Here is an 8,904-nt window from a genome sequence, read left to right as displayed (position 1 = left end):
AACAAATGAATATATAAACAAATACGTATATATGTAAACTGCGGACTTGTGAGTAAAGTTTTAATCACACACGCATCATATCTATACACATCCTCTCTATATATGTGCATTGCTTTTTCTTCTCGGTCTCTCGCTTATACATCAATAATAATTATAAATACGAAAGGACGATGAACGTATGTCCATGGGCGGTGTTCTGTCAACAAGTAAGCGAGGTTAAGATGGAATCATTTCTTATTGTCACTACCCAAACTAATAACAGATCTAAAACCAAGAATTAGAAATAAATAAAAAGAAAGATGAACAGATAACTAGGAGCACCATGAAATGGATAATTTATGATTTACACAGAGACTACTATGCAACACTCCTCCAAAATTATACTGGAATAAACTCGTACAGTAAATACACAATAAAATAAACAAAGCCCACAACATGTGCCATAGAAGTCCGATATGCTGTGTTTACAGCTGGCGGGTTACGCCTGATTTCCATGGCCTTCGACTCTCTCAGCGTCATCACCGTTCGTATCTTGCTTAATTTATAAATTTCGATTATTGAAGCCAGAGGTAACTGCAACGAGCCTCTTTTACGATAGAGATCTGAACTATTCAATAGCCGAGGTAGGCCTAACCACTTTCTAATCAGCACATAACATTTTTGTTCAATGATTTCAACTCGTGACAATGCTACCTCGAATATTAAAAGTGACCACGAAAGTCACGGATACAGGGCGAACTGCAAGCACCAAATTTTATACTTACCTGGCAGCTTTGAGTTATCAATCGCTGATAATCCAACCACGATTTGTCTCATAATTTCTATCCTGCGACTCCTATCTGGCAATGTTCCAGCGTATACTAGCCCAAAGCTCTTGACAGATTCTTCCCTGACTGTTGAAATGCTTTCTTCAGCTATTTGAAACTTAAACTCTATTTGCGCTCCCTTAATAAATGTTAGACTGCGCGACTTATTTGCTCTAAATCGTATCCTTGATCACTTCATAAGCTCGTCTAGTCTCTAGAGGGTACTCTACATGATTTTCTTATCCTTTGATAGAAGTGTCAAATCATCCAAAATGGCCTTCTTAGGTGATAGTACATGGGCGATTTGTTTTGAAAAAATCCACGCTTTCAAAATCATCTCCATGACTAAGAGAAACCACGTGACAGATATTGTGCAGTTAGAACTTGTAAGAAGAGAACAGACAGTGGTTCAGTAACGATGCAGACTGACCACAACTGTTTTTCTAATTGAGCAAGGAGGAGGAAGGGAACAAGCGAAGAAAACAGGATAGTGATGCAGTGCTACATAGAAAGCGAACCTAAAAGAAGAGGTTATAGAAAGCGGATGTTAACATTCTGGATATTGAAGGGCATATTTTTAAGAGACTGAGCAGAAACTACAAGATTAAGCTAATGCTATTAGGAGAAGAAAGTGGATGACAGAAGTGGAGATAGAAGAGATCACAAGAAAACCGGGGAAAAAGACTAGGCAGTAGGAAATGCAAACGGCACAATAAGAGATACATTTCAAACCAAAGAGTCGTCTAAAGAAACAATAGTAATAGCACTACCAGTAAGGAAGGGACAAATAGTACGAGCGATTGAAGCGAGGAAAACGGGAAGATTTTAGATGAGCTACTGGACGTAGTGCACGAAGGAGTAAGGAAAAGATTGCCAGCGTCAAAGGGTACCAACAGAAGAAAGCTGCAAGAAATAACTCGGACAGTAGATTCTGTTATCAGTAGGAAAGATACTAAAATATAGCAGACACTAACATATTGATTTGTGCAAGAGGGGTAATAATCACTAGGAGATTAGATATTCAGCACAGAAATATTAGAAATGAACAAAGGAAAATAGTCTAGAAATGAGGTGTAGGAACTCTCGAGGGCTTATATTCCCCATCACCTGACTATTTTCCTTAGTCATTGCACGTTGATCGCTATAAGATTTAAGCTTATATAAATACCTATATCTATATCTATCTATCTATCTATCTATCTATCTATATATATATATATATATATATATATATGTGTGTGTGTGTGTGTATGTATGTATTCTTTCCAATATATATAATAAATATACTTGTCTGTGTGCGTACATATGTACATATGCATGTGCATGATTACGTGTGTGAGTGTCTGTGTCTGTATGGGTATGGATGTGTGTAGATGCCTTGCTAGTTGCCGTATACAATGACTTCCTTTAAAATTGCTAGTGCATTGCACTTAATGTTCTGAGATGAAATATTTCTAGGGTTTCTTTGTCGTTATTAACCTACAGATCAATGAAAAGCATGATTTGTTTCACATATGTATTATTTTCGGGAAGGAAGTGATATTGACGGCTGTAGTCGGAAGTAAAGAAAACAGGAAAATAGAGAATGGCAAACAATACGAGGATAGGTAGACAAATAAAGAAGTTTTATGGAATAATTTGAAAGAAATTGAAAGATAATCACTGTTAAGGTACGAGAGAATAAGTTTGCTAGAATGAAGAAGAAGAATGTTGAAAGATACGCAATAGGGAAATTATGAAAGATGTATAAAGACATGAAGGGGGTAAGAGTTTGGGGGAGTAAAAAGATGGATTTGACGAAACAAACAATGTTGAGATTCAATAAAGCAGACATAAATGAGAATATCTTATATTAGGGAAGAAACAAAAAGAAAAAAAGTATCTCACGTATCGTGCAACAATAATGGAAAGTAAGAAAAATCTTGGAACAAGTAACATTGGCCTTCCTTTGATGAAGGCAGCTTCCAACATAATCGAGATTAAAACAACGGTAGCATACATCTCTTTTGGAAAAATGTGCTCTTCCTTCTCCTGCTGCTCATCATCATCGTCATCAAACATCATCATCATCATCATCGTCGTCGTCGTCGTCATCATCATCATCATTATTATCATCGTCATTGTCGTCCTCTTCATCTCTTATTTTCTTCTGAACCTTTTTTATGCTACTCACAGATTTGTACTCACGTCTCGCACTGTTTCTAATCTTATTTCATTTCAATCAAAATCCTTTGAAAACTTCAAATAAACAAGATGTCTCACTATCACCTTACGACTTTGTTTCCTCCATTATTCTAATATAATTTTAGGATGCCGACCACCCTTGGAACCATTTGATCAGACCTGGCTGTGACTAATGAATACCTGTAGCCATGTGTCATCCATTCACACATACGTAGCGTATGGTGTTACGTTTTCCGGTCAAATGTTTGTCTTTTTCCGCTTAGAACTATTTTGACCTATTTTGAGTGAAAAACCTCTCTTGGTGTCCGTTTAAGTTCTGCTTGTAGATTAGTCTGACGCTTATTGTTGAACGGAACGTTTCGCCACATCTTGTGTTACGCATTGTCATCCTCATCACCCGTATAATGTATAGATCATTCCAGTTCAGTTCCATTTAGGATACAGTCAAGATGTAGGTTCAATGAGCGTGGTTACATCCAGGGCGCTCTTTCTTCTTTCTAGGAGTTATCATAATGAAGTCACTCTCCTCAGATTACAAAATTGCTTGCGTCAATCTCAGTGCAATGTGACTAACACCAACTTTGCGCGATTCTCTGGAATATGTGGCATATGATTATTTGTAGTATATTGTAAAACTTGCCTTTTTGCACCATCAGGATGAACCATTGAGTTATGGATTGTTGAAAGTGAGCAAGCACTTTTCAAAGTCATAAAGAACTAATTTTTCGTGAAAACCCTAACGTCCTGATCTAGTTACTAAAAGCAGTTAGCTCTTGGTTTAATTTGATCATAAACGTGTCATTTAACCGAATTTAGGTCAACCGCATGTGCCTCCGATCCGCTGGTCTTGTATCCCAAATTCATGTTATTCCTACATTCTGGCAGACTGGCCTCACAAAGTTCATCAAGGTCAAATTTCACTGTTAGAAGAACAATGAATCTCTCCGAGAGCGAATGTTTTCTTTGTCACTGTTCTACCTTTCATTAGGAGGCCTCAAGACTCATTCGTGGCCATTCTACTAATGATTTCTCTGCTGTTTCATATTTGGGGATATCCAGAGTGATCCTTTGTAACCGGGCAGTGCTTGATCTGCTACACACTGGAAGTGTTGATATTATGTGAGAGAAATGCTCGCAAGAGATTTAAGTTCTAATCTTGAATTTAGGAATAAATTTTATCACACTTTTTAGTATGAAAAGCAAGGTAGGGCAGCGAGCTAGGACAGGCCAAGAGATTCCGATTCTAAAGTCGGCACAGCGGCTGGTCAGTGGTTGTTCTTGGTATGATGTGTCTTTATCCATTTAAGGCAGGAGTTCATCTTCCTTTGACAAGATTTGCTTTTCAATTACAAAGACTATTCAATTATCACACGATAAAATCATCACTTACTGAATATCGGAGCATGCAGAGGACATATTGTTGTCCATAATATTTTTTTTTGTCAGTGATTATATATGAAACAACATAAATAGATTTCTACAACAGTAAATAATGAATGTTTGCCCTGACGTGAGGTCGTATCACGAAGCAATCATGAGATTGATGCAGATTCCCTAATTAGGATGGTTATCATTTTTGCTTGTATTTTTGGTGGGTAATTTGGCGCTAATGCGTAGCCTTTGTAGAGACTTAGTTTGTCATTTAGTTTCGATAATAATTATGCGTTACTAGTGTTTTTTTCATTTGCACATGGTTCAACAGAAGGGGTATATGGATGATAGTATATGCTTCCATGTTTCGTGGATTGTATTTTGATGCAAAATAAATAAAGTTTTATGTCTATCAGGGCATTTTCTTGTTTTGTTTTGTCTTTTTTTGTAATTCTTGGATGCCTGTCGTCTTTTGCACCTTCTGTTCAGTTATTGATTAAGTTCCCCAGATATTTTCTTTTAAATAATATGTTTTCAGGTTTCAGGATTGGATAAAATTCTGTAAATTCTTATTGCCAAGTTATACTGGTTTTGTCTGTTCTGAATGGCAGGAAGGAACGAGTAGGTATTGTTTTGAGCCACATGTTCGCTTCAATGTTAATTCCTCTTTTTAAGATTAGGATATCCAAAGACGGTAATTGTTTGTGCCTGTATTCTTCTGTGAATTGGATATTATGATTTATGTAGTTAATTAGGTTTTTAAACTCAAACTGTTGATCCAGATTACGTTATCACAGTATGAAAAAAAACAAAAAAAAACATTTATATCTAGAACTGCTTCACTATGATTATACAATTTGGCATCTATATTTAGGTGACTGGTGTATTTTAATCCGTATTCTCACTTCCCTCCGAAATGATTTACGAAGCACATACTGTCTTTCCATTAAAAGATTTACGAAACAACGGCTTCCATGTTTTTTTCTCACTTGGAACTTCTTGATGCATCATTCATATATTTTCGTCTGTTTCATAGTTGTTTTTGCCGCTTTAGACTTTCCCTTCACTTCATTATAACATAAAGATGAAAGTTTTCAATTTTGATTTAAATGCAAAATTTAAAATAGATAGGTTTTATGATTTAATATAATCATGTTCTTTGATTATTCATTCGTGTAAATTGTAGGTGATTCTATTTCGTTTATTTGGCTTCTAATTCTTCATTATGTGAGTGACTTCATTTCTGAGTATTCAATTTGTCTCTACTTATGTCAGTTGGCTGCTTCTATTAATTACGCATCTAAGCGTTTCCCGGTGTAGGTTAATAAGACGCTCCCGAATTCAATTTGGTTTCCGTACTTTGTATAAACTATGTAATGTATCAATGTAGAACACAGCCACAACCCTTCCCAGTTATTCTCGGTTCTCTACATCTGTCCACGGTATATTCTCTTGGTACAGTATATTTAAAGTATGGTGCAAATGCAAAGTTCTGTTTATGCCAAGCCACGTCCCCTATTTACTTAAAATTCTTCCTCTCTACAACCGATCTTTACCTTCATTCTATTAGCAGTTTCTCTCTTGAATATCTTATTCATTGTCTTATACTCTCTGTAGATTCAGGCCCCTCCAGCGCTGTATTGAATATAATTATCTATTTCACTGTATTCCATGACCTGTTTCCCCTGGACATCCATTTATGTTATTTAATGAGAACAAATTATTGGTTAGCGCTAACTTAAAATCTGTGTATTTACCATCAGGTTTCGAAATTATATCAAACAGAACGATTAACATTGGAAAACAACATAATATTTCTAAATCCTCTGATCACTTTACTATTTTCGAATTAAATCTTCTCACTCTTTTCCAGGCATATTTGCATAATTGCTCCAACTCTGCACTAATCATCTGGCTCAAAAGAATAGGACTACTCAATCACCACAGGTCTTGTTTCTAGCAGAACCAAAGCAAATTCAAACGATTGGAAAATAAAAAGGAAAGCACATGAACACATAACACACACAGAATACACAGTATACAAGCACTTAAATGCAACACAACAACACATAAGATATAGAGTAAATACAGAGAATAGAGGGAGAAAAACCTGAAGAGAAAATATTAAAAAACAAGTGTCGTTTTGGACGGAATAGAAACAGAATGTTGAAAAAAATGGCTAAGAGACCCGTTTGAAATTATAAGAGTGTCTGTGAACACGAAATATCTGAAACTGAAATTTATGGCCAAATGAGCGAAGTAAATCAATTTTTATCTCCTTACCAAAAAAGCAAAATAATGCAGTGGAGGAACAACATAATATTGGCGCTGAGAAATCATGAGAAAAAATTCTGAAAAATCATTGCTGACAGAATTGAAGTCAAAAATGAATGAAAATAGCTGCGAAACAGTTTGGTTTAGAAGTGGAAATGAAATGAGGGATGTTATTCTTAACCTAAAGATGGTTATTCGGTAAAGTAGAGAATATGATGAAGAATTATTCATTGCGTTTTTATTATCACAAAAGCTTTTGACGAAGCTGTTCATGACAAATTATGGTCTGTGATAGCTAAAATAGTATTTCCTGTATGTTTTATAGAATTATTAAAATCACTGTATTCTCAGCAAACAGCAACTGTCAGAAACGAAGTGGATTTCACAGAATTGTTTGATATAGTCTAGTGCACGACAAGGAGATATCAGTTGTCTTCTCTATTTAATGTCTATCCAAAGGATATAAGAAAGAATGCTTTTGAGTATTTTTGAAGTCACAATAAAATTCAGTTGAAGAATATCGCCCAACCTCAAATATTCGAACATATACTGGTTTTTAGACTTCAAATTACGAGAATTATTAGAGCGCTGGCTAGAAATGGCTTTCAGTATTTACTCATCCTCTTTGCATTTTAAAATCAGATCCAGTCAATATTACTTTTCGTCATGCAAGGATTTGCATTGACGAATGAACCACACACAAGCACATACATACACACATATACGTAAATGCCGGACAATGAGAATGAGTGCTAAACATGGCATTGATGGATAAATATTCTTTATTTGTGAATAATAGATATCTATATATCTTATAAAATATAACAGTGTGTGTGTATGAGTTTGTGTATGTGTGTGTGTGTGTGTGTGTGTGTGTGTGTGTGTGTGTGTGTGTGTGTGTGTGTGTGTGTGTGTGTGTGTGTGTGTGTGCGCGCGTATTTTCCTTATGTATTCGAAACCTGAGTTGCCGATTCTGACGTACGGGGTATCAAAAGATTCAGTAATTTTCGGCTACTAAATAAAGTATGCTTTTTGCACAACTCTTTTCTACTACAAATCTCTCGAAAACGCCTTCTGGTCGCACAATTTTGAGGTTTTCAGCTAAAAGGGAAGCAACTCTGCATGAACAGTCTTAAAATAGTGTTTTACCAGGGAATGTACCGTCAACTTTATTAATATTATTTAGTAGATAATCTTTTAATGTGAAGTATTTTTGTCAGTGTTTTGTTTAGCCCGGAGTTGCCTCTGCTATAGCAGAATCATCGCATATTTCGATGAAAGGGTGTGTTTTAAGAGAGATCTGGCTGCTATTTGTATAAGCTCAAGTTACCACAGAGACACCTCTGTGTTGTGTGTGTATGTGTTTTGTTGTGGTGACAAAAATACTTTTTCTCAATATTTTGCACAATAATTTCTTAAGAAATCTGGGCATCTTTCTTACTGCTAACCATTCAACTTCAAACTACAGTTGTTAATGTTTGGAAGTCAAGTACACTGAGATGTACATATAGTATTATCGTATAGAGTGGAAGATCAATACAAAGTTTTGAACTCATTATGTTGTGGTTAGTAATAGATTACCTTAAATTTGAAGCCATTATGTCTTAAAAATTATTTTTCCCGGGTTTAGTCTTTCGGCGATCACCGTGATGGGGTATCACCTTCAAATACTTAATTGATCATACTGACCTCAGTACGTTTTGCAATCCGACATGTATTTTATATATATATTCTCTACTTGATGAATTGCTAACTTTGAGACATGGTTTGGCACAATACTCGATTTAACAACAAATGTAAACACACGTACACACACATATTAGGGGCAACAATGACTGTATCGTATAGAAATTTGCTTTTCAACCACATGGTTCCACGTTCAGTCCCTCTGCATGGTACCTTGGGCTAATGTTTTCTACTATAGCCCTAGGCCAACCACAAACTCGTGACAGAATTTGGTAGTATTCTAACAGCGTTGTTCATCAGCAAATGACCGAAAAACATGTTTATAAAGATTTGTCTGCTTCACACTCCCCGAGTGTCGATTCTGCCCATAAGAAAGGAACTAATAACACAATGTGGATGTAGGTCATAACATTCGGATAATTCTGGGCTGCATATATATTGTAAGATACAAATTAGATGGTAATTTATTTACAGACACAGAAACGCCGTTAGAACAGCAGAAATAATGGGTAGATTACCGTTAAAAAGCGGAAAAATTCCTCAACAAACCGCCATGGGACTTGATCCCACATTCCTTCAAGGC

This window comes from Octopus bimaculoides, chromosome 3 (genome assembly GCF_001194135.2).
Source record: "Octopus bimaculoides isolate UCB-OBI-ISO-001 chromosome 3, ASM119413v2, whole genome shotgun sequence".
NCBI classification, from domain to species: domain Eukaryota; kingdom Metazoa; phylum Mollusca; class Cephalopoda; order Octopoda; family Octopodidae; genus Octopus; species Octopus bimaculoides.
The sequence above is the reverse complement of the archived record's forward strand: the minus strand, read 5'-3'. Positions refer to the sequence as shown.